Source organism: Pleurodeles waltl, chromosome 6 (assembly GCF_031143425.1).
Source record: "Pleurodeles waltl isolate 20211129_DDA chromosome 6, aPleWal1.hap1.20221129, whole genome shotgun sequence".
NCBI lineage: Eukaryota > Metazoa > Chordata > Amphibia > Caudata > Salamandridae > Pleurodeles > Pleurodeles waltl.
The window spans coordinates 4,082,859-4,109,061 of record NC_090445.1 but is presented as its reverse complement, the minus strand read 5'-3'; positions in this window follow the sequence as shown (position 1 = coordinate 4,109,061).

Here is a 26,203-nt window from a genome sequence, read left to right as displayed (position 1 = left end):
CTGAGACATCCATCATCCCTTCCCCGGCCTGAGACATCTCCTCGGCCTGAGACATCACCTTCCCGGCCTTAGACATCATCACCTCTCCGGCCTGTGAGAAAGTAGCCTCTTTCTAGCCTTGTTACCCCCACTTTGGGCCTGTTTGTGAGTGTATGTCAGGGTGTTTTCACTGTCTCACTGGGATCCTGCTAGCCAGGGCCCAGTGCTCATAGTGAAAACCCTATGTTTTCAGTATGTTTGTTATGTGTCACTGGGACCCTGCTAGTCAGGACCCCAGTGCTCATAAGTTTGTGGCCTATAGGTATGTGTTCCCTGTGTGGTGCCTAACTGTCTCACTGAGGCTCTGCTATCCAGAACCTCAGTGGTTATGCTCTCTCATTTCTTTCAAATTGTCACTAACAGGCTAGTGACCAATTTTACCAATTTACATTGGCTTACTGGAACACCCTTATAATTCCCTAGTATATGGTACTGAGGTACCCAGGGTATTGGGGTTCCAGGAGATCCCCTATGGGCTGCAGCATTTCTTTTGCCTCCCATAGGGAGCTCTGACAATTCTTACACAGGCCTGCCACTGCAGCCTGAGTGAAATAACGTCCACGTTATTTCACAGCCATTTTACACTGCACTTAAGTAACTTATAAGTCACCTATATGTCTAACCTTTACCTGGTAAAGGTTAGGTGCAAAGTTACTTAGTGTGAGGGCACCCTGGCACTAGCCAAGGTGCCCCCACATTGTTCAGGGCCAATTCCCCGGACTTTATGAGTGCGGGGACACCATTACACGCGTGTACTACATATAGGTCACTACCTATATGTAGCTTCACAATGGTAACTCCGAATATGGCCATGTAACATGTCTAAGATCATGGAATTGCCCCCTCTATGCCATCCTGGCATTGTTGGCACAATTCCATGATCCCAGTGGTCTGTAGCACAGACCCTGGTACTGCCAAACTGCCTTTCACTGCAGCTGCTGCTGCTGCCAACCCCTCAGACAGGTTTCTGCCCCCCTGGGGTCAAGCCAGGCTTGTCCCAGGATGGCAGAACAAAGGACTTCCTCTGAGAGAGGGTGCTACACCCTCTCCCTTTGGAAAATGGTGTGAAGGCAGGGGAGGAGTAGCCTCCCCCAGCCTCTGGAAATGCTTTCTTGGGCACAGATGTGCCCAATTCTGCATAAGCCAGTCTACACCGGTTCAGGGACCCCTTAGCCCTGCTCTGGCGCAAAACTGGACAAAGGAAAGGGGAGTGACCACTCCCCTGACCTGCACCTCCCCTGGGAGGTGTCCAGAGCTCCTCCAGTGTGCTCCAGACCTCTGCCATCTTGGAAACAGAGGTGCTGCTGGCACACTGGACTGCTCTGAGTGGCCAGTGCAACCAGGTGACGTCAGAGACTCCTTCTGATAGGCTCCTTCAGGTGTTAGTAGCCTATCCTCTCTCCTAGGTAGCCAAACCCTCTTTTCTGGCTATTTAGGGTCTCTGTCTCTGGGGAAACTTTAGATAACGAATGCAAGAGCTCATCCGAGTCCCTCTGCATCTCTCTCTTCACCTTCTGCCAAGGAATCGACTGCTGACCGCGCTGGAAGCCTGCAAACCTGCAACATAGTAGCAAAGACGACTACTGCAACTCTGTAACGCTGATCCTGCCGCCTTCTCGACTGTTTTCCTGGTGGTGCATGCTGTGGGGGTAGTCTGCCTCCTCTCTGCACCAGAAGCTCCGAAGAAATCTCCCGTGGGTCGACGGAATCTTCCCCCTGCAACCGCAGGCACCAAAAAGCTGCATTACCGGTCCCTTGGGTCTCCTCTCAGCACGACGAGCGAGGTCCCTCGAATCCAGCAACTCTGTCCAAGTGACCCCCACAGTCCAGTGACTCTTCAGCCCAAGTTTGGTGGAGGTAAGTCCTTGCCTCACCTCGCTAGACTGCATTGCTGGGAACAGCGACTTTTGCAGCTACTCCGGCCCCTGTGCACTTCCGGCAGAAATCCTTTGTGCACAGCCAAGCCTGGGTCCACGGCACTCTAACCTGCATTGCACGACTTTCTAAGTTGGTCTTCGGCGACGTGGGACTCCTTTGTGTAACTTCGGGTGAGCACTGTTTCACACATCCTCGTAGTGCCTGTTTCTGGCACTTCTCTGGGTGCTACCTGCTGCTAAGAGGGCTCCTTGTCTTGCTCGACATCCCCTCTACCTCCTGGTCCAATTTGCGACCTCCTGGTCCCTCCTGGGCCACAGCAGCATCCAAAAACGCTAACCGCACGATTTGCAGCTAGCAAGGCTTGTTGGCGTTTTTTCGGTGGGAAAACACTTCTGCACGACTCTACAAGGCGAGAGGGATCTGTCCTCCAAAGGGGAAGTCTCTAGCCCTTTGCGTTCCTGCAGAAACCGCAGCTTCTTCTGTCCAGTAGAAGCTTCTTTGCACCCGCAGCTGGCATTTCCTGGGCATCTGCCCATCTCCGACGTGCTTGTGACTTTTGGACTTGGTCCCCTTGTTCCACAGGTACCCCAGATTGGAAATCCAGCGTTGTTGCATTGTTGGTTTGTGTCTTTCCTGCATTATTCCTCTAACACGACTTCTTTATCCTTAGGGGAACTTTAGTGCACTTTGCACTCACTTTTCAGGGTCTTGGGGTGGGCTATTTTTCTAACCCTTACTATTTTCTAATAGTCCCAGCGACCCTCTACAAGGTCACATAGGTTTGGGGTCCATTCGTGGTTCGCATTCCACTTTTGGAGTATATGGTTTGTGTTGCCCCTATCCCTATGTGCCCCCATTGAATTCTATTGTGACTATACATTGTTTGCACTGTTTTCTAAGACTATACTGCATATTTTTGGTATTGTGTACATATATCTTGTGTATATTTGCTATCCTCATACTGAGGGTACTCACTGAGATACTTTTGGCATATTGTCATAAAAATAAAGTACCTTTATTTTGAGTATATCTGTGTATTGTGTTTTCTTATGATATTGTGCATATGACACTAGGTGGTACTGTAGTAGCTTCACACGTCTCCTAGTTCAGCCTAAGCTGCTCTGCTAAGCTTCCATTATCTATCAGCCTAAGCTGCTAGACACCCTATACACTAATAAGGGATAACTGGGCCTGGTGCAAGGTGCAAGTACCCCTTGGTACTCACTACAGGCCAGTCCAGCCTCCTACACGGCCTGAGACATCATCACCTCTACAGCCAGAGACATCATCACCTCTCCAGCCTGAGACATCATCTCCCCGGCCTTAGACATCATCACCTCCTCGGCCTGAGACATCCGTCATCCCCTCCCCGGCCTGAGACATCATCTCCTCGGCCTGAGACATCATCTCCTCGGCCTGAGACATCACCTCCCCGGCCTAAGACATCATCTCCTCGGCCTGAGACATCACCTCCCCGGCCTAAGACATCATCACCTCTCCAGCCTGAGACATCACCTTCCCGGCCTTAGACATCATCCCCTCCCCGGCCTGAGACATCTCCTCGGCCTGAGACATCACCTTCCCGGCCTTAGACATCATCACGTCTCCAGCTTGAGACATCACCTCTCCGGTCTGAGACATCACGTTGTAGGGTGAGACATCACCTCTCCGGTCTGAGACATCACGTTGTAGGCGCTGTGAGAGACACACACTGCTTCCGGCCTTCAGCCTCATCCAGCCCTGGCCTCTTATAACCACCAGGGGGCGGTTCAGCAGAGAGGCCAAGGACTGGATGGTCATGTAATCTGCGCAGCCTTCTGACCCGCTGAGAGGCCCTGTGGGAGACACGCTGCTTCCGGCCTTCAGCCTCATCCAGCCCTGGCCTCTTATAACCACCAGGGGGCGGCTCAGCAGAGAGGCCAAGGACTGGATGGTCATGTACTCTGCGCAGCCTTCTGACCCGCTGAGAGGCCCTGTGGGAGACACACTGCTTCCGGCCTTCAGCCTCATCCAGCCCTGGCCTCTTATAACCACCAGGGGGCGGTTCAGCAGAGAGGCCAAGGACTGGATGGTCATGTACTCTGCGCAGCCTTCTGACCCGCTGAGAGGCCCTGTGGGAGACACACTGCTTCCGGCCTTCAGCCTCATCCAGCCCTGGCCTCTTATAACCACCAGGGGGCGGCTCAGCGGAGAGGCCAAGGACTGGATGGTCATGTATGGTGAGCAGCCTTCTGACCCGCTGAGAGGCCCGGTCCATCCTCGGTCTTTATAACGCCGGGGAGGGGCCTCAGCTCCAAGGATGACCCGACAAGGATGAGTCGCTGGATGCAAAGAACAAAGCAGAAGCCTCCTGGGACTCGCGGAGACTCGCGGAGAATGAGGCAGGAAGTCCAACCTGTGAACTGTGGGCAGGAGCTGGCCTGGATCACGCTGCCCCTTTTACATTCCTTGGTCACAAATCGCTCAGTGTTTTTTCCATTTAAGTTAACGACGTAAACTGGTCCTGACAGGGACCCGCTTCAATGTCCGTTGAATCACTGCAATCAGCTCTGAGACCAGGAAGGACCCGGCCCACTTACAGCGCTGCCAGAACTTCTACAGGCCTTGGAATTCCCACGTTCATAAGCGAAAGCCCCATATTGGAAGGACTGACTATCTCTCGCAGTGAGGTCATTTACTGAACTGGAGCTTGTGCCCTTCAGTCGGAGACTCCTGGAGTTGGGGCGCCACCTGGTGGCTGTGTGGGGGATCACGGCGGCGAGCAAGGCCTGCCCTGCAGAACTGTGCTGACTCATGAACCTACAGGGCACCCTTGAAACCCCTCTGATCCTGGGCACCCTTGAAACCCTGCTGATCCTAGGCACCCTCGAAACCCCTCTGATCCTGGGCACCCTTGAAACCCCTCTGATCCTGGGCACCCTTGAAACCCTGCTGATCCTAGGCACCCTCGAAACCTCTCTGATCCTGGGCACCCTTGAAACCCTGCTGATCCTAGGCACCCTCAAAACCCCTCTGATTCTGGGCACCCTTGAAACCCACTGATCCTGGGCACCCTTAAAACCCCTCTGATCCTGGGCACCCTCGAAACCCCTCTGATCCTAGGCACCCTCGAAACCCCTCTGATCCTGGGCACCCTTGAAACCCATCTGATCCTGGGCACCCTTGAAACTCTGCTGATCCTGGGCACCCTCGAAACACCTCTGATCCTGGGCACCCTCGAAAACCCTCTGATCCTGGGCACCCTTGAAACACTGCTGATCCTAGGCACCCTCGAAACCCCTCTGATCCTGGGCACCCTTGAAACCCCTCTGATCCTGGGCACCCTTAAAACCCTGCTGATCCTAGGCACCCTCGAAACCCCTCTGATCCTGGGCACCCTTGAAACCCTGCTGATCCTAGGCACCCTCGAAACCCCTTTGATCCTGGGCACCCTTGAAACCCCTCTGATCCTGGGCACCCTTGAAACCCCTCTGATCCTGGGCACCCTTAAAACCTTGCTGATCCCAGGCACCCTCGAAACCCCTCTGATCCTGGGCACCCTCGAAACCCCTCTGATCCTAGGCACCCTCGAAACCCTTTTGATCCTGGGCACCCTCGAAACCCCTCTGATCCTGGGCACCCTTGAAACCAATCTGATCCTGGGAACCCTTGAAACTCTGCTGATCCTGGGCATCATCGAAACCCTTCTGATTCTGGGCACCCTCCATACTCTTCTGATCCTGTGCACCCTTGAAGCCCTGCCTATCCTGAGCAGCCTTGAAACTCCTCTGATCCAGGGCACCCTTGAAACTGCTGATCCTGGGCACCCTCAAAACCCTTCTGATTCGGGGCACCCTTGAACCCCCTCTGATCCTGGGCAACCTTGAAACTCTGTTGATCCTGGGCACCCTTGAAACCCCTCTGATTCTGAGCACCCTTGAAACCCCTCGGATCCTGGGCAACCTTGAAACTCTGCTGATCTTGGGCACCCTCGAAACCCCTCTGATTCTGGGCACCCTTGAAACCCATCTGATCCTGAGCACCCTTGAAACCCCTCTGATCCTGGGCACCCTTGAAATCCTGCTGATCCTGGGCACCCTTGAAACTCCGCTGATTCTGGGCACCCTCAAAACCCCTCAGATTCTGGGCACCCTTGAAACACCTCTGATCCCGGACACCCTTGAAACTCTGCTTATCCTGGGAATCCTCTAAATCCCTCGGATTCTGGGCACCCTTGAAACTCGGCTGATCCTGGGCACCCTTGAAACCCCTCTGATTCTGGGCATCCTTGAAACCCTGCTGATCCTGGGCACCCTCGAAACCCCTCTGATCCTGGGCACCCTTGAAACCCCTCTGATACTGGGCACCCTCCATACTCTTCTGATCCTGTGCACCCTTGAAGCCCTGCCTATCCTGGGCACCCTTGAAACTCCTCTGATCCTGGGCACCCTTGAAACTGCTGATTCTGGGCACCCTCAAAACCCTTCTGATTCGGGGCACCCTTGAAACCCCTCTGATCCTGGGCAACCTTGAAACTCTGTTGATCCTAGGCACCCTCGAAACCTCTCTGCTCCTATGCACCCTTGAAGACCTGCCTATCCTGGGCACCCTTGAAACTCCTCTGATCCTGGGTACCCTTGAAACTGCTGATCCTGGGCACCCTCAAAACTCTTCTGATTCGGGGCACCCTTGAAACCCATCTGATCCTGGGCAACCTTGAAACTCTGTTGATCCTGGGCACCCTTGAAACCCCTCTGATCCTGGGCAACCTTGAAACTCTGCTGATCCTGGGCACCCTTGAAACCCCTCTGATTCTGGGCACCCTTGAAACCCCTCTGATCCTGAGCACCCTTGAAACCCCTCTGATCCTGGACACTCTTGAAACTCTACTGATTCTGGGCACCCTCAAAACCCCTCAGATTCTGGGCACCCTTGAAACTCCTCTGATCCTGGGCACCCTTGAAACTCTGCTGATCCTGGGAATCCTCGAAACCCCTCTGATTCTGGGCACCCTTGAAACTCTTCTGATCCTGGGCACCCTCGAAACTCTTCTGATTCTCGGCACCCTTGAAACTCTGCTGATCTTGGGCACCCTTGAAACCCCTCTTATTCTGGGCATCCTTGAAGCCATGCTGATTCTGGGCACATTGAACTCTGCTGATCCTGGGCACCCTCGAAACCCCTCTGATCCTGGGCACCCTTGAAACTCCTCTGATCCTGGGCACCATTGAAACCTGCTGATTCTGGACACCATTGAAACCTGCTGATTCTGTGCAATGTTGAAATTCTGCTGATTCTGGGCACCCTTGAAACTCTGATTATTATTGGCACCCTTGAAACCCTGCTGCTTATGGGCACCCTTGAAACCCTGCTGATTCTGGGCACCATTGAAACTCTGCTGATTCTGGGCAATGTTGAAACTCTGCTGATGTCTCCCTTGAGCTGAGGACACCAGTTGCTCACTCACCATGGTGACTCTGGCACGTGTCTTTCAGGGCTTCAGCTCTAATCCCATTAATATGTGGCCGTTGTCTGTATCTTTCCGGATTACTGGGCCAGACTGCCAGGGCGGCTAGATCCACCTCGCCCTCTGAGACTAGAGTTCCCTCAGTTGGCTCACTGACATGGTCAGGTCCTACCTGGAATCTCATCTGGAGACTTACCTCTGCATTTCCTGCAGGAGCACTAGAGGCATTCTTTTTGTGGGGACAGGTAGGGTCTCTAGTTCGGTGTCCATTAGCCTTGCACTCAAGGCACCAAGCCTTATTGGAATCCCAGGTTTTCCCTTTGTACGCACCCTTGGATTGCGAGGAGTCTCTGGGCACACCCTCCTGTGCAAGTTTTTGGGGGTCTTTAGAAGATTCTTTGCTTCTATCCTTGTTCTGGTTACCCTCTTTCTGGGGGGGGGGGGGGGAGGGTGACCTCCTTTTTGTAGTCTCCCCCACCAGTGGAAGTCATGGTCACCCTTGTCTTGACCCAATGGTCTGCCTTCTTCCCTAATTCTTGAGGAGATAGTGGACCTAGGGCTACCAGGTACTGATGTAACTTCTCTTGAACACAATTACTTAACAGATGCTCTTTCGTCATTAGATTGTAAAGCCCCTCATTACTATAGACTCTGTTACCTTTTAACCACCCACCTAGAGTTTCACAGAAACGTCCACAGCATCAATCCAGGACTGACACTGGGTATTCCCAGTCTCCCTGAGCTTGATTCTGTACTCCTCATGCGTGTCCTTCATGAGATCATAGGACCTAGCATGTGCCTCATTCAGTGTCAGGAGTCTATCCCTGCACTTTCCTGATAACAGTGTGTTATATGTATGTAACCAAGTTATATGTGCAAAGTTCTAGATTGTGGAATGTTTGTTTTCAGGTGTACTGGAGACTCCCAGCGTTCGACGCTATGACAGTTGGCTGACGGTTGTGGCTTCGGACGGTTGTCGTGTTTCTTGATGCTGCCCGACACAACATAACTTGGTGACGAGTTGGTCAGCATTGGTTTTCGAACCTACATGTCGAAGATACATGTGGCTGATTTGGAATCCTCACATGGCGAATTTTCCTTCGTCCTGTAGCTGGTGCGGTAAGACGATTTGTGTGGAACCTAGCTAGTTGCCGTTTTTGATGCTGTGAAGTGGGGCTTCTCGGTGCCATTGTGTTACTGTAGTCTGCGCATGCCTACAAGACAAGTATAAACCACTGGAGTCCTGTCATCGTGCTGCTGAGATCTGCGCAAGCCTACAAGTTTCAAGCTCCACCAGCTTTAAAAATTACGTCATACGACGTGGTCGGCCATTTTGGAAGCAGAAGTTTCAAGAGTTACAGCGACAGGCACACTTATTGCTGGTGCCACAAAGATGAAATTATATTTTCAGCGATAGGCACACTTTTTATGCCTATTGCATATAGTTGGTTACATTTACTTGTGGTCAAGCTTTACAGCGACCGGCGCGCTTTTTGCAAGTGCTATGAACATTGAGTTACATTTTCAGCGATAGGCATGCTTCCTATGCCTGTTGTATACAGTTGGTAATATTTACAGGTGGTCACGTTGTACAGTGACAGGCACACTGTTGTACTTATCACATCACATTTGACATTTGAAATATATTACTGTGGTGGAAATGTATATTTTTTGCATATTGGGGGAAAGGTATTAGTAAACATGCAAACAGCTAATCTTCCTTTACATTTTCTCGCAGAACCTGGTGCGCCGAAGTTGAAGTGGCTGCACTGATTCAAAACCTTTGAAAGTTATTTAGAAGCTGTTGATGGGTTGAATTTCTCATTTGCAAGAAAGAAGGCAATTTTGTATAATTGTCTGGGTCCCGAGGGTCAAAGGATTTTTGATCACCAACCACAGTTATCTCCTCCTTCTTCTATTGTAACAAAAGGTCCCGTCTGTGAAGTGACAATTGGAGCCAATGTCATGTGAGTCAAGGTGGACTCAGGGTCACACATTACAATAATTTCTGAGAATGACTTCTATTCTAGGTGGAAGGGCATCACACTGCGTAAATATGATTGGGTATTTTGTAGAAAAGATTCAGTTCCAGCCCAAATGCATTCATACAAAAGTATATGTGGCCAAGGAAGGATTCAGTATTCTGGGGTGGAGACCAGGGTCAGTTTGGAATGGTACTTAAACCTGGTACTAATGAACCAATTGCCTTGGTAGGAAATATTGAAGTGAAAGCAGACTCGTTACAAAAGGTTCTTAAGAAACATGAGACCATTTTTCAAGACAAATTGGGTATGGTGAAAGGTTTCGAACATAAGATCATCCTCAAACTGATGCTGTTCCTATTGTTCACAAAGTTCGAAATGTCCCGTTAAGTATTAGAAGGAAGTTGAAAGAGCACATTAAAAGTCTCTGCGATGATGGTGTCAGTGAACCTATTGGTTCTTCCCAATGGATTTCACCTGTTGTTGTGGCTTATTAAAAAAATGGTGACCCTGGACTTTGTATTGACTTGAGGTCACTTAATAAAAACATACAAGTGGATTGTTTCCCGCTTCCCAGAATCCAAGATATGCTAGCAAAAGTGGGAGGTATGAAAGTTTTCACTACCATTGATTTGAAAGCAGCTTATCATACAGTGGAACTAAGCATGGAGTCTCGTTCCCTTGCAGCGTTTGTTACACCCTATTGAGCATTTAATTTCTTACGCATGCCATTTGGTTTAGCTTCGGCGGCATTAGTATCCCAGAAACTCATGTATCATCTGTTTGGGGATGTGGAAGGGGTGTTGGCTTATCAAGATGACATTGTAATTAGTTCTGATTCTGTTGAACATTTGCAGAAGTTAGACAAAGTCTTAGGAATATTAAGAGATCATGGTATCACAGTAAAAAAGGATAGGTGTAAGTTCATGGTAGACACAGTAGAATATCTGGGTCACAGAATTTCGGTTTCAGGTATTTCACCCAAAAAGGATCTCATTTTGGGAATTGAGAAATGTGCATCTCCTAGTAACAAAGATAATTCCTGGGTCTTTGTGAATATTATTCATGTTTTGTCCAAAAGTTTGCATTAAAAACGGAGCCGCTGCGTAAATTGTTGAGGGAAGGAGCCAGCAATGCAACCTTACCAAGATAATATTACACCCATAGTAACGGTTGATGAAAGTAGTGTAGGATTAGGCGCAGTTTTGAGCATGTTAGTTAATGGTAAGGAGAACATAATAACATTTGTGTCCAGGCGATTGTCAGAGGCTGAAGTACATTACAGTACAATTGAAAGGGAGGCGTTAGCTTGTGTGTGGGGTGCCCAGCATTTTGCTACATATTTATGGGGTAGGAGGTTCATGTTGGTTACAAATCACAAACCTTTGGTTTGTTTGTGGAATTTTAAAACATTTGGTAAGACCAGCCCCAGATTAACAAGATTGTTATCTAAACTTTATGATTTCAACATTGTGATGAAACATGTGGCTGGGAAGGAGAATTGCAGGGCATATTTCTTATCCAGAAGTCCTGTGGCTGAGTGTGAAGGTGAAAATTCGATACAACAGGAGGAAGTAGTAATTGGTGCAATTAAAGGGGTGAATGTACTGGAGGGTGTTATTTTGCAACATTGCTGGAAGGACTTTGGGAGCAAGGACAAGTGTCAGGTTGCTCTTGCAAAATGTATCTCAAGTGGATGGCCTAGGGAAGGGTCATTGTCTATGACCTTGCAACATTATTTTAAATTGAAGCAAGAGTTGAGTGTTGAGGGTGGTTTGTGGATGAGGGGAGAGTGTTTAATCCCACCTGTGGGTTTGAGAGGTAGGTTGATAAAGTTGCCTCATAGTGGTCATGTGGGCATCACTGGTACTGGGAAACGTGTAAGGTTGTACTATTGGTGGCCGGGAATGGACACGGAAATTGAGTTGATGGTGAACAGTTGTAGGGAATGTGCTCAAGCAGATAAGAGATTTGTGCACTGACAATGTACCTTTGTGTCCAGTGCAGTTTCCGGAGAGACCTTGGGAGAAAGTTGGAATTAATTTCATAGGACCCATTGGGGGTTTTTGTAAGGGCAACTGCTTTGTGCTAGTGGCGGTAGATTATCATTCTAAATGGAATTACATTATAAATTCTTGAGAGAGCCAAATGCTGAAGGTGCAGTGACATTTTTAAAAGAATTGTTTCGTAATGGAGGGATACCAGCGTTTGTAGTCACGGACAATGGTGTACAATTTGTGTCACGTATGGTGGAAGGATGTTTGGAGGGGTTGGGTGTTGGGCAACTCACTACTGCTTTATATAGTCCTCAAGGAAATGGTTTGGTTGAGAGAGTCAATCGACCCTTCAGACAGCAGCACTTCAGGCAGATCGGTGCAGGACGCAGTAGCGGAAAGGATTTGGGCCAGATGTATCAAGATTCCAGTTAGCGATTCTCAAATTGCGATTTTTGGGGAAATCGCAATTTAAGAAATGCAAAAAGTGATGCATCATATATGAAAATCGCTAATAGCGATTTCTTAAAATTTGCAAACGCAATTTGCGAGATGCAAATACCGAATCGCAAAAAAGATTGCGATTTGGTAATTGAAAATCGCAAATAGCGAAAACGGCAAACCGGAACAGCCTGATGACATCACAAGCAGGAAGTGAGCCAGCCCATGCTGTTTCCAGGAGCCACACCCACAGGAGCAGGCAGAGACACAGCCCAGCACAGGGAGTCAGCATTGTGAGGAAGCCAGGACCAAACTGCAACATGGCCAATGCTGGCAAAGGAGGGAAGGAGAAGGGAGAGAGGAAAAGGAAGCTGAAATTCAGTGAGAAAGAATTGAAGGTGCTCATTGAGGAGGTTGTTGTGAACCATGACAGACTCTTTGGCAAGAGCTCACTCCAAGTCCCTGAGAATGAGAATCGCAAACTCTGGTCTGACATCCAGACAAAAATATGCGCAGTGGGTGTTGCGTAGCGCTCTGTGGAGGAGATACGCAAGCAATTGAAAGACTTGCGGTCCCGTGCCAAAGAGAGGGTGGCCAGCAGACTAAAGGAGGCAAGGAGCACCGGAGGCGGAGTATCCACCAAGACACCGTCCACCCCTATGGAAGACCTGTGGAGTCCACATTGCTTCCAGAAGCTGTCAGTGGTGTTACTGACATTGACACCTCAGGGACACCCAGCACCAGCAAAGGTAAGGCCAGTGATTATGTGTATCCCCACATGTGCATGTACAAATGCCCCTTAGGAAATAGATATTAGCTGGATGCACAGAGAAAAGTAGTCCATGTCACATCTTACATACAACACAACAGTGCCTTATGGGAGTGGTAGTACACAACCCTAAGGTGAACGCACAACATAAATAGCAAGATAGTGGTCATTCACATAGAGAAACACCACAAACTACTTATGGTGACACAATTTATTTATACATATAAAGCAACACTGTGGAAATCTGTGACAAATGCTAGAACTGACATGCTCAACATTGTCCTTGCAGATGACCCGGTCCCTGCTGCTGCAGGATCAGAAAAAGTGGAGGAAGCAGATACACAGCCACAGTCAGATTAAAATACCAGTGAGTCCTACAGTACTGTACCTACTAGATACAGGGCAAGGGTGTTACCACTGCCAGAGTATAACCTGGACTCAGATGAGATGCCAGAACATGAACCCACACCACCCCCAGAGGCTAGCCGCACAGGAAGACAGCAGTCCCTGCACCAGCGTCAGTTAACTCCCCTCAGGAGGCGCCACGATGCCGGCAGACAGTGCACAGATGGAGAGGGCCCATCAATCTTTGGCGGTCTGGAAGCGTCCATGCTGAAGGTGCAGCGCCTGCAATGCAAATAACTGAAGTCACTGCACAGACAGTTTGTGTCTCACAATAGCAATGTGGGGTTACTACACAAGCAGTTGGAGACTCTGATTAAGGGACAGCAAACAGCAGCTGAAAACACCAAGGATTTTACACACGCCATTGGGGAACATTGCACTGAGATACGGCAGGAGCGCGTCAGCCAGTGCAGGTGCCATCACCAATATTTGGGAAGGTTTGATAGCTTCCGTAGATCTGTCAATCGGCTGGCAACTTCAACAGCCTTGATATCACGGTGTGCCATGGCCACACAGGTGGAGATGGCACATTGCATTCGGGACGTTGCACAGGGATTGGTGCACATAACCAACGTACTGGATGCAATGCACACAGCATGAAGTGCCACAACCAGCGAACTGGGTGTTGGGGATAGTGAGGAGTCCCTTAGCCGTAGTAGTCTGACAGTCCCAGTGATCGATCCAAGGTACTGCAGTGCCAGACACAGTACTGCATGTGAACCTGCTACTAGAGGTGCCTGCGAGGGTATGCTGAAGTCTACAGGGGACCACCTAAACATGTAGAAATACAGTCATGCTATGATGCTAATAGTGTGACACTGTTAATCATTCATGTCTGCCTATTGTAAATAGCTATGTCCTATTGACACATTTGTTACCAGAAGTCAAGGTAATAAAGATGCCAACTACTGAAATACATATTACTGAAGTGGATTTGTCATTACTTACATCTGAAATGGTTGCGCGTGATGTCAGCACGTCTTTGCCTGCCCTTTGCTGCACTGGTCCTGTCTGCTGGTAGAAGGGGTGGTAAGGGATCATCATCCTCATCTGAGTCCGGCTCCGTGAGTTCCACTGGTGTGCCCCTGGTGGTTGCTATGTTGTGCAGGAGAGTACACGTGGCCACAATTTTGCATGTCGTCTCTGGGCTGTACTGTAGTGCACCTCCACTCTTATGGATGTACCTAAAGCGACTCTTCAGCAGCCCAAAAGTGCGCTCTACCACATTGAGGGCAGCCCTATGTGCAGCATTGTACCTCCTCTCTGCTGGAGTGGTGGGGCTCAGGTAGGGCGTTAGCATATAGGTGCGCACTGCGTAGGCACTGTCTCCTGAATGCACAGAGTACAATGAGTACATTTGCTGTCTGACTTCACGCTTACATCAATGCATTATTTTGAACTATCAAATTACCTAGTAGGTATCCTTCACCAAACTCCCCAGCTACCAGTCTTGTGTGTATCCCGCTGTGGCGAAAGATGTAGGAGTCATGTGTGCTCCCTGGGTATCTGGCCACGAGATCGGTAATGATGTAGGAGGCATTGCATATCACCTGTATGTTCAAGGAATGATGTTTTTTACGGTTGCGATACACATACTTGCTGGCCGATGGTAGACAGATTGCTACATGTGTCCCATCAATGGCACCTAGGACGTGTGGGAACTGTGCTATCTGGTAGAAATTAACTTTAGTTTGTTGTAATGCTTGTGGGGTGTTGGGGAATCTTATGTACAGTTCTATTCTGCTCAGCATGGTATTGAGAAATACGTTGAAAAATCTAGAGAGGGCACTCTGGGATACCCCTCCAGCTGCTGCTATGACCCCTTGATAGCTCCCTGAGGCGAGTAGGTGCAGTGAGCATAATACCTGCACATGGGTGGGTATGCTATTGGTCCTGTGTGTTGTGTGCTGCAGTATGGGTTGTAGCTCAGCTATCAGGTCAAGAATCATGGCTGAGCTCAACCTATACTTCTCATAAATTTCCTCCTCAGTCTGGATCAAAAAGGGTGATGTGCACTCTAAATATACGCTCCTGTCTCCTCCTCTCTCTCCTCAATCCTGCCCAGATCCTCATCCTCCTCGCCATGACATAGAGTGCATCCATTGTGGAAAAGGGTCTGAGGCATTCTGGGCCTCTTTATATAGGTTGCACCTGGTTACCACCTGGTTTCAGTTTGTGGTAAACTGCAGGTGCAAACGGTCATTCTGCGAAAAATCGCAAATTACGATTTTTTGTTGCATTGTATTGCGAATCCATTTTTGCGTGTTGCAATATGTGTATCGCAAATAGCGTCATGTTTAGCAGGTCGCTATCTGCGATTCGCAAATTGTGATTCGGTAATTCATATCGCTATTTGCGATACGTTGTTTGCGCCACACTAATTCATCTCTCATGTCTCATACGCAAAAAATCGCTATTTTTGCGATTCCTTATTTTCCCACTGCGAATGCCTTTCATACATCCAAAAAGGCATTTTTGCATTCGCAATCGACCATTCGCACCGTTTGCGAATGCAAAATAGTTTGATACATCTGGCCCTTGGTGTTATCCTAATACGCCACATGCTGCCACAGGTGTATCGCCATTTGTCAAGAGGGAGGCATTCAAGTAATGAGTTCACTCCAACACGGGTCGTTCATGAAACTATGGTCAATGACAGAATTCCTAACTCAATGCAAATTAGGCAAGAGTTGATGAATCCCAAGTTGCCAGTTGAAAAAGGCGGTATGATCTACTTGAAAGGGTGAGTGAGGTGCATATCAGTATAGGTGATAGAATGAAGGTGAGGAAGCCCAATCAGAAGGGCTAAACGGGTTCTAGAGTTTTTCCTAAAACTAAGGTGAAGGTGGAGAATGGGAAATGCTGGAACAAGAGAGACATTGTCAAAATCCCAAGAGCCAGGCTTCTTCCCGGAAGTATGAAGACAGGTCTATGGGCAAGGATAGTTTAGTGAGTGTGGTGGATCCACGAATGATATGAATACGCTTCGACTGGGTGATTACTTTGACATGAATGAGAGGCAGGAAGGAAGAATTAGGTCCTCATTATGATGGCGGTGGCGGAAATTACCGCCATAGTCCGAACACAGGGAGACCGTCACAGGTGGCCCTCCATCACTGCCGGGCTACTGCCGCCAGGCAGCCTGATGATGGCAAAGTTCTCTATTCGACAGGGCAGCGCTGCCCTCTGGATAAGGAAACTGTGTTCCTCCAGCCTTTTCCTGTCGGTTGCCCCCCAGGGAAAGGCTGGTGGAAAGGATACTCCGGGGGACCCCATGCACAGCTCTGGAAACACAGGCCCTCTCAAAGGCCTCATATTTAGGGTCAGGGGGCCCTACTCTGTCCCTAGTTATAAAGTTGCTGCCACCATGTGTGAGAAAGTAGCCTCTTTCTAGCCTTGTTACCCCCACTTTTGGCCTGTTTGTGAGTGTATGTCAGGGTGTTTTCACTGTCTCACTGGGATCCTGCCAGCCAGGGCCCCAGTGCTCATAAGTTTGTGGCCTATATGTATGTGTTCCCTGTGTGATGCCTAACTGTCTCACTGAGACTCTGCTAACCAGAACCTCAGTGGTTATGCTCTCTCATTTCTTTCAAATTGTCACTAACAGGCTAGTGACCAATTTTACCAATTTACATTGGCTTACTGGAACACCCTTATAATTCCCTAGTATATGGTACTGAGGTACCCAGGGTATTGGGGTTCCAGGAGATCCATATGGGCTGCAGCATTTCTTTTGCCACCCATAGGGAGCTCTGACAATTCTTACACAGGCCTGCCACTGCAGCCTGAGTGAAATAACGTCCATGTTATTTCACAGCCATTTTACACTGCACTTAAGTAACTTATAAGTCACCTATATGTCTAACCTTTACCTGGTAAAGGTTAGGTGCAAAGTTACTTAGTGTGAGGGCACCCTGGCACTAGCCAAGGTGCCCCCACATTGTTCAGAGCCAATTCCCTGAACTTTGTGAGTGCGGGGACACCATTACACGCGTGCACTACATATAGGTCACTACCTATATGTAGCTTCACAATGGTAACTCCGAATATGGCCATGTAACATGTCTATGATCATGGAATTGCCCCCTCTATGCCATCCTGGCATAGTTGGCACAATCCCATGATCCCAGTGGTCTGTAGCACAGACCCTGGTACTGCCAAACTGCCCTTCCTGGGGTTTCACTGCAGCTGTTGCTGCTGCCAACCCCTCAGACAGGCATCTGCCCTCCTGGGGTCCAGCCAGGCCTGGCCCAGGATGGCAGAACAAAGAACTTCCTCTGAGAGAGGGTGTGACACCCTCTCCCTTTGGAAAATGGTGTGAAGGCAGGGGAGGAGTAGCCTCCCCCAGCCTCTGGAAATGCTTTCTTGGGCACAGATGTGCCCAATTCTGCATAAGCCAGTCTACACCGGTTCAGGGACCCCTTAGCCCCTGCTCTGGCGCGAAACTGGACAAAGGAAAGGGGAGTGACCACTCCCCTGACCTGCACCTCCCCTGGGAGGTGTCCAGAGCTCCTCCAGTGTGCTCCAGACCTCTGCCATCTTGGAAACAGAGGTGCTGCTGGCACACTGGACTGCTCTGAGTGGCCAGTGCCACCAGGTGACGTCAGAGACTCCTGCTGATAGGCTCCTTCAGGTGTTAGTAGCCTATCCTCTCTCCTAGGTAGCCAAACCCTCTTTTCTGGCTATTTAGGGTCTCTGTCTCTGGGGAAACTTTAGATAACGAATGCAAGAGCTCATCCGGGTTCCTCTGCATCTCTCTCTTCACCTTCTGCCAAGGAATCGACTGCTGACCGCGCTGGAAGCCTGCAAACCTGCAACATAGTAGCAAAGACGACTACTGCAACTCTGTAACGCTGATCCTGCCGCCTTCTCTACTGTTTTCCTGCTTGTGCATGCTGTGGGGGTAGCCTGCCTCCTCTCTGCACCAGAAGCTCCGAAGAAATCTCCCGTGGGTCGACGGAATCTTCCCCCTGCAACCGCAGGCACCAAAAAGCTGCATTACCGGTCCCTTGGGTCTCCTCTCAGCACGACGAGCGAGGTCCCTCGAATCCAGCGACTCTGTCCAAGTGACCCCCACAGTCCAGTGACTCTTCAGTCCAAGTTTGGTGGAGGTAAGTCCTTGCATCACCTCGCTGGGCTGCATTGCTGGGAACCGTGACTTTTGCAGCTACTCCGGCCCCTGTGCACCTCCGGCGGAAATCCTTTGTGCACAGCCAAGCCTGGGTCCACGGCACTCTAACCTGCATTGCACGACTTTCTAAGTTGGTCTCCGGCGACGTGGGACTCCTTTGTGCAACTTCGGCGAGCACCGTTTCACGCATCCTCGTAGTGCCTGTTTCTGGCACTTCTCCGGGTGCTACCGGCTTCAGAGAGGGCTCCTTGTCTTGCTCGACGTCCCCTCTCTCTGCTGGTCCAATTTGCGACCTCCTGGTCCCTCCAGGGCCACAGCAGCGTCCAAAAACGCTAACCGCACGATTTGCAGCTAGCAAGGCTTGTTGGCGTTCTTTCGGCGGGAAAACACTTCTGCACGACTCTCCACGGCAAGAGGGATCCGTCCACCAAAGGGAAAGTCTCTAGCCCTTTTCCTTCCTGCAGAAACCTCAGCTTCTTCTGTCCAGTAGAAGCTTCTTTTCACCCGCAGCTGGCATTTCCTGGGCATATGCCCATCTCCGACTTGCTTGTGACTTTTGGACTTGGTCCCCTTGTTCCACAGGTACCCTAGATTGGAAATCCACAGTTGTTGCATTGCTGGTTTGTGTCTTTCCTGCATTATTCCTCTAACACGACTTCTTTGTCCTTAGGGGAACTTTAGTGCACTTTGCACTCACTTTTCAGGGTCTTGGGGAGGGTTATTTTTCTAACTCTCACTATTTTCTAATAGTCCCAGCGACCCTCTACAAGGTCACATAGGTTTGGGGTCCATTCGTGGTTCGCATTCCACTTTTGGAGTATATGGTTTGTGTTGCCCCTATCCCTATGTTTCCCCATTGCATCCTATTGTAACTATACATTGTTTGCACTGTTTTCTAAGACTATACTGCATATTTTTGCTATTGTGTATATATATCTTGTGTATATTTCCTATCCTCTCACTGAGGGTACACTCTAAGATACTTTGGCATATTGTCATAAAAATAAAGTACCTTTATTTTTAGTATAACTGTGTATTGTGTTTTCTTATGATATTGTGCATATGACACTAGGTGGTACTGTAGTAGCTTCACACGTCTCCTAGTTCAGCCTAAGCTGCTCTGCTAAGCTACCATTATCTATCAGCCTAAGCTGCTAGACACCCTATACACTAATAAGGGATAACTGGGCCTGGTGCAAGGTGCAAGTACCCCTTGGTACTCACTACAAGCCAGTCCAGCCTCCTACACCATTCATGGGTGCTAACCCCATCTCTGCCCCTTCCCTTGCTATGGCCAGGACCCTTCCAGCAATTCTTCCAGCTAGTCTCTGCACGAGAAGCTCCTCTTCAGAGAGTTCTTCACTGGACCTTGAGGGACCTGAGCCATCCTCACTAGAGGGGGGTGCTCTAGGCACCTTGGGTCTTTCGAGTGGTGGAGGGTCCAACTCCTCGTCCTCCCTCAGTCTGCTCTGACCCTCAGGGTCAGTGGCCCCATCAGAGACTGGGTCTGCTGGTACTCCGCAGCTGCCTCCGCAGCTCTGCAGTGGTAGGTTTGAGACAGTTTTGATTTTGTACCCTTTACAGGGGGCTCGTAACTGCTTGTGAGAAAGCTGGAGGTAAGGGGTAAGGTTGAGCTCTTTAGACATACCCTCTGAGGCACCTATTATTGTACTAAAGTTGGGACCTTTTTAGAGCCTGACAAAAAAATCCTAACACAGGTCTTATACTCCTAAATAAAGTACGTTTTTAGAAACTTTTAAACTGTTAAAGCCAAAGGGACATAACCATGGCCCTAACAGTTACTTTTAAGAATTGGGAAAAATACCCAGTTCAAAAATGCAATTTATCTAAAGGCAATTTTGGGGATTGCTCATGTAGTCACTGTGAGAAAGTAGCCTCTTTCTAGCCTTGTTACCCCCACTTTTGGCCTGTTTGTGAGTGTATGTCAGGGTGTTTTCACTGTCTCACAGGGATCCTGCTAGCCAGGGCCCAGTGCTCATAGTGAAAACCCTATGTTTTCAGTATGTTTGTTATGTGTCACTGGGACCCTGCTAGTCAGGACCCCAGTGCTCATAAGTTTGTGGCCTATATGTATGTGTTCCCTGTGTGGTGCCTAACTGTCTCACTGAGGCTCTGCTATCCAGAACCTCAGTGGTTATGCTCTCTCATTTCTTTCAAATTGTCACTAACAGGCTAGTGACCAATTTTACCAATTTACATTGGCTTACTGGAACACCCTTATAATTCCCTAGTATATGGTACTAAGGTACCCAGGGTATTGGGGTTCCAGGAGATCACTATGGGCTGCAGCATTTCTTTTGCCACCCATAGGGAGCTCTGACAATTCTTACACAGGCCTGCCACTGCAGCCTGAGTGAAATAACGTCCACGTTATTTCACAGCCAATTACCACTGCACTTAAGTAACTTATAAGTCACCTATATGTCTAACCTTTACCTGGTAAAGGTTAGGTGCAAAGTTACTTAGTGTGAGGGCACCCTGGCACTAGCCAAGGTGCCCCCACATTGTTCAGGGCCAATTCCCCGGACTTTGTGAGTGCGGGGACACCATTACACGCGTGCACTACATATAGGTCACTACCTATATGTAGCTTCACAATGGTAACTCCGAATATGGCCATGTAACATGTCTATGATTATGGAATTGCCCCCTCTATGCCATCCTGGCATGGTTGGCACAATCCCATGATCCCAGTGGTCTGTAGCACAGACCCTGGTACTGCCAAACTGCCTTTCCTGGGGTTTCACTGCAGCTGCTGCTGCCAACCCCTCAGACAGGTTTCTGCCCCCCTGGGGTCAAGCCAGGCTTGTTCCAGGATGGCAGAACAAAGGACTTCCTCTGAGAGAGGGTGTTACACCCTCTCCCTTTGGAAAATGGTGTGAAGGCAGGGGAGGAGTAGCCTCCCCCAGCCACTGGAAATGCTTTCTTGTGCACAGATGTGCCCAATTCTGCATAAGCCAGTCTACACCGGTTCAGGGGACCTCTTAGCCCTGCTCTGGCGCGAAACTGGACAAAGGAAAGGGGAGTGACCACTCCCCTGACCTGCACCTCCCCTGGGAGGTGTCCAGAGCTCCTCCAGTGTGCTCCAGACCTCTGCCATCTTGGAAACAGAGGTGCTGCTGGCACACTGGACTGCTCTGAGTGGCCAGTGCCACCAGGTGACGTCAGAGACTCCTTCTGATAGGCTCCTTCAGGTGTTGCTAGCCTATCCTCTCTCCTAGGTAGCCAAACCCTCTTTTCTGGCTATTTAGGGTCTCTGTCTCTGGGGAAACTTTAGATACCGAATGCAAGAGCTCATCCGAGTTCCTCTGCATCTCTCTCTTCACCTTCTGCCAAGGAATCGACTGCTGACCGCGCTGGAAGCCTGCAAAACTGCAACATAGTAGCAAAGACGACTACTGCAACTCTGTAACGCTGATCCTGCCGCCTTCTCGACTGTTTTCCTGGTGGTGCATGCTGTGGGGGTAGTCTGCCTCCTCTCTGCACTAGAAGCTCCGAAGAAATCTCCTGTGGGTCGACGGAATCTTCCCCCTGCAACCGCAGGCACCAAAGAACTGCATCACCGGTCCCTTGGGTCTCCTCTCAGCACGACGAGCGAGGTCCCTCGAATCCAGCAACTGTGTCCATGTGACCCCCATAGTCCAGTGACTCTTCAGTCCAAGTTTGGTGGAGGTAAGTCCTTGCCTCCCCACGCCAGACTGCATTGCTGGGAACCGCGACTTTTGCAGCTACTCCGGCCCCTGTGCACTTCCGGCGGAAATCCTTTGTGCACAGCCAAGCCTGGGTCCACGGCACTCTAACCTGCATTGCACGACTTTCTAAGTTGGTCTCCGGCGACGTGGGACTCCTTTGTGTAACTTCGGGTGAGCACCATTTCACGCATCCTTGTAGTGCCTGTTTCTGGCACTTCTCTGGGTGCTACATGCTGCTGAGAGGGCTCCTTGTCTTGCTCGACGTCCCCTCTATCCCCTGGCGCAATTTGCGACATCCTGGTCCCTCCTGGGCCACAGCAGCGTCCAAAAATACTAACCGCACGATTTGCAGCTAGCAAGGCTTGTTGGCAGTCTTTCGGCAAGAAAACACTTCTGCACGACTCTTCACAGCGTGAGGGATTTGTCCTCCAAAGGGGAAGTCTCTAGCCCTTGTCGTTCCTGCAGAAACCTAAGCTTCTTCTGTCCAGTAGAAGCTTCTTTGCACCCACAGCTGGCATTTTCTGGGCATCTGCCCATCTCCGACTTGCTTGTGACTTTTGGACTTGGTCCCCTTGTTCCACAGGTACCCTCAACTGGAAATCCATTGTTGTTGCATTGCTGGTTTGTGTCTTTCCTGCAGAATTCCCCTATCGCGATTTCTATGTCCTTTGGGTAACTTTAGTGCACTTTGCACTCACTTTTCAGGGTCTTGGGGTGGGCTATTTTTCTAACCGTCACTATTTTCTAATAGTCCCAGCGACCCTCTACAAGGTCACATAGGTTTGGGGTCCATTCGTGGTTCGCATTCCACTTTTGGAGTATATGGTTTGTGTTGCCCCTATCCCTATGTGTCCCCATTGCATCCTATTGTAACTATACATTGTTTGCACTGTTTTCTAAGACTATACTGCATATTTTTGGTATTGTGTACATATAACTTGTGTATATTTCCTATCCTCTCACTGAGGGTACACTCTGAGATACTTTGGCATATTGTCATAAAAATAAAGTACCTTTATTTTTAGTATAACTGTGTATTGTGTTTTCTTATGATATTGTGCATTTGACACTAGGTGGTACTGTAGTAGCTTCACACGTCTCCTAGTTCAGCCTAAGCTGCTCTGCTAAGCTACCATTATCTATCAGCCTAAGCTGCTAGACACCCTATACACTAATAAGGGATAACTGGGCCTGGTGCAAGGTGTAAGTACCCCTTGGTACTCACTACAAGCCAGTCCAGCCTCCTACAGTCACCTATTGACTACAAGTGGTAGCAGCAAATGCAAAGTGGAAGACCCCACGGCTGTTCCACCAATGTAGGAGGCTGGCGCTCTATATGATGCACCTACATGAAGTCCACTGTGCGGAGTCCAGTGGATGCCCGGTTGGCTTGCAGAGGCAAAAGTAGATGTGACCAATGCTCTGTTTGTGGTAGTAAATAAGACACAAACTCAGATAACAAATCCGAGACCACTTTAGGAAAATAACATATCTTTTTATACATTCTTTGAAACCAAGAACTTACTTACAAGTTAAGCACCTTTTTAAGCATAAATACTTTTGACTTGCAAAAAATTCACACAGTTTAACGTTAACCTATGGGAGGATAACAAAGTTAGCAAACAGGCACTTTACGACGACTTACGAGACCAACCCCAGAGACGTAAGGTATGTATTAGGCAAGGGTCGGGACCACACCAACAGGTCCCTGTAGGAGGCTGGCCTGGCTTGTAATGGGTACCAATGGTACTTACACCTTGTGCCAGGTCCAGTTATCCCTTATTAGTGTAGAAGAGGTGTTTCTAGCAGCTTAGGCTGATAGAGGTAGCTATGGAAGAGCAGCTTAGGCTGAACTAGGAGACATGCAAAGCTCCTACTATACCACTTATATCATATAGCACAATATCAAGAAAACACAATACACAGAGTTACTAAAAATAAAGGTACTTTATTTTAGTGACAATGTGCCAAAAAAATCTCAGAGGATATACTCCCTTAGGAGGTAAGTAAAATACACAAAATGTATACACAAACCAAAATCAGGTAAGTAAACAGTTAGAAAAGTATTGCAAACACTGTAGAATACAATAGGATGCAATAGACCTAGGGGCAACACAAACCATATACTAAGAAAGTGGAATGCGAACCACTTAGGGGCCCCTGGCTTAGTGTAGTGTGTAGAGGGTCGCTGGGAGTGTAAGAAAACACTAAGGGTGTCCAAGATAACCCACCCCAAGACCCTGAAAAGTAGGAGTAAAGTGACCCTACTTCCCCAGAAACACACTAAAGTCGTGATAGGAGATTCTGCAAGGACCACAACAGACTGCAAAGCACTGAAGATGGATTCCTGGACTTGAGGACCTGTAAAGGAAGGGGACCAAGTCCAAGAGTCACGCAAGTGTCTAGGGGGGCAGGAGCCCACTAAACCCCGGATGAAGGTGCAAAAGGGCTGCCTCCGGGTGGAAGAAGCCAAAGATTCTGCAACAACGGAAGATGCCAGGAACTTCTTCTTTGCACAGAAGATGACCCACGGCGTGGTGGAGGATGCAGAGTTGTTTCCACGCAGAAGGACCACAAACAAGCCTTTCTAGCTGCAAAGGTTGCAGTTGATGAAAAAGGGTGCTGCCCGGGCCCAGGAAGGACCAGGAGGTCGCCCCATGGACGAGGAGACAGAGGGGGCACTTAGCCATACAGAGAGCCCAAGCATAAGAAGGCAGCACCTGCAGAAGCACTTGAACATGGGTTCAAGAGAACTGAGCACGGCGGTCGTCTCAACACTAAAAAGGAGAGTCCCACGAAGCCAGTGGTCAACTCAGCGAGTTGAGCAATGCAGGATGGAGTGCTGGGGACCTGGGCTGTCTTGTGCAGGAAGGATTCCTTGCAAAAGTGCACAGAAGCCCTAGCAGCTGCAGTTCACGCAGTACACAGGATTACTGTCTGGCGTGGGGAGACACGGACTTACCTCCACCAAATTTGGACAGATGGACCACTGGACTATCGGGGTCTCGTGGATCCAGCTCCTGTGTTCCAGGGGCCACGCTCATCATGATGAGAGGGGACCCAGAGGACCGGTGAAGTAGAAGTTTGGTACCTGCGGTAGCAGGGGTAAGATTCCGTCGACCCACGGGAGATTTCTTCTCGGCTTCCAGTGCAGGGTGAAGGCAGACAGCCCTCAGAGCAAGCACCACCAGGAAACAGTCGAGAAAGCCGGCAGGATTAGGTGCTACAATGTTGCTGGTAGTCTTCTTGCTACTTTGTTGCAGTTTTGCAGTCGTCCTGGAGCAGTAAGTGGTCGATCCTTGGCAGAAGTCTAAGAGAGAGATGCAGAGGAACTTTGGTGAGCTCTTGCATTCATTATCTGACAAGAAACCCACAGGAGAGACCCTAAATAGCCCTCAGAGGAGGATTGGCAACCTAGTCAGGTAAGCACCTATCAGGAGGGGTCTCTGACGTCACCTGCTGGCACTGGCCACTCAGAGACCTCCATTGTGCCCTCACACATCTGCATTCAAAATGCCGGAGGTCTGGGACACACTGAAGAAGCTCTTGGCACCACCCCTGGGGTAGTGATGAACAGGGGAGTGGTCACTCCCCTTTCCTTTGTCCAGTTTCGCGCCAGAACAGGGACTGGGGGATCCCTGAACCGGTGTAGACTGGCTTATGCAAGGAGGGCACCATCTGTGCCCTTCAAAGCATTTCCAGAGGCTGGGGGAGGCTACTCCTCTCAGGCCCTTAACACCTATTTCCAAAGGGAAATCCTTTGTTCTGCCTTCCTGGGACTGGGCTGCCCAGGCCCCAGGGGGGCAGAAGCCTGTCTGAGTGTTGGCAGCAGCAGTAGCTGCAGAGAAAACCCCAGAGAGTTAGTTTGGCAGTACCCGGGGTCCACGCTGGAGCCCCAGGGATGCATGGGATTGGCACCCCAATACCAGATTTGGCATTGGGGTGACAATTCCATGATCTTAGACATGTTACATGGCCATGTTCGGAGTTACCATTGTGACGCTATACATATGTCGTGACATATGTACAGTGCACGCGTGTAATGGTGTCCCCGCACTCACAAAGTCCGGGGAAATTGCTCTGAACAATGTGGGGGCACTTTGGCTAGTGCCAGGGTGCCCACACACTAAGTAACTTTGCACCTAACCTTTACCAGGTAAAGGTTAGACATATAGGTGACTTATAAGTTACTTAAGTGCAGTGGTAAATGGCTGTGAAATAACGTGGACGTTATTTCACTCAGGCTGCAGTGGCAGGCCTGTGTAAGAAATGTCAGAGCTCCCTATGGGTGGAAAAAGAAATGCTACAGCCCATAGGGATATCCTAGAACCCCAATACCCTGGGTACCTGGGTATCATATACTAGGGAATTATAAGGGTGTTCAGTTTGCCAATCAGAATTGGTA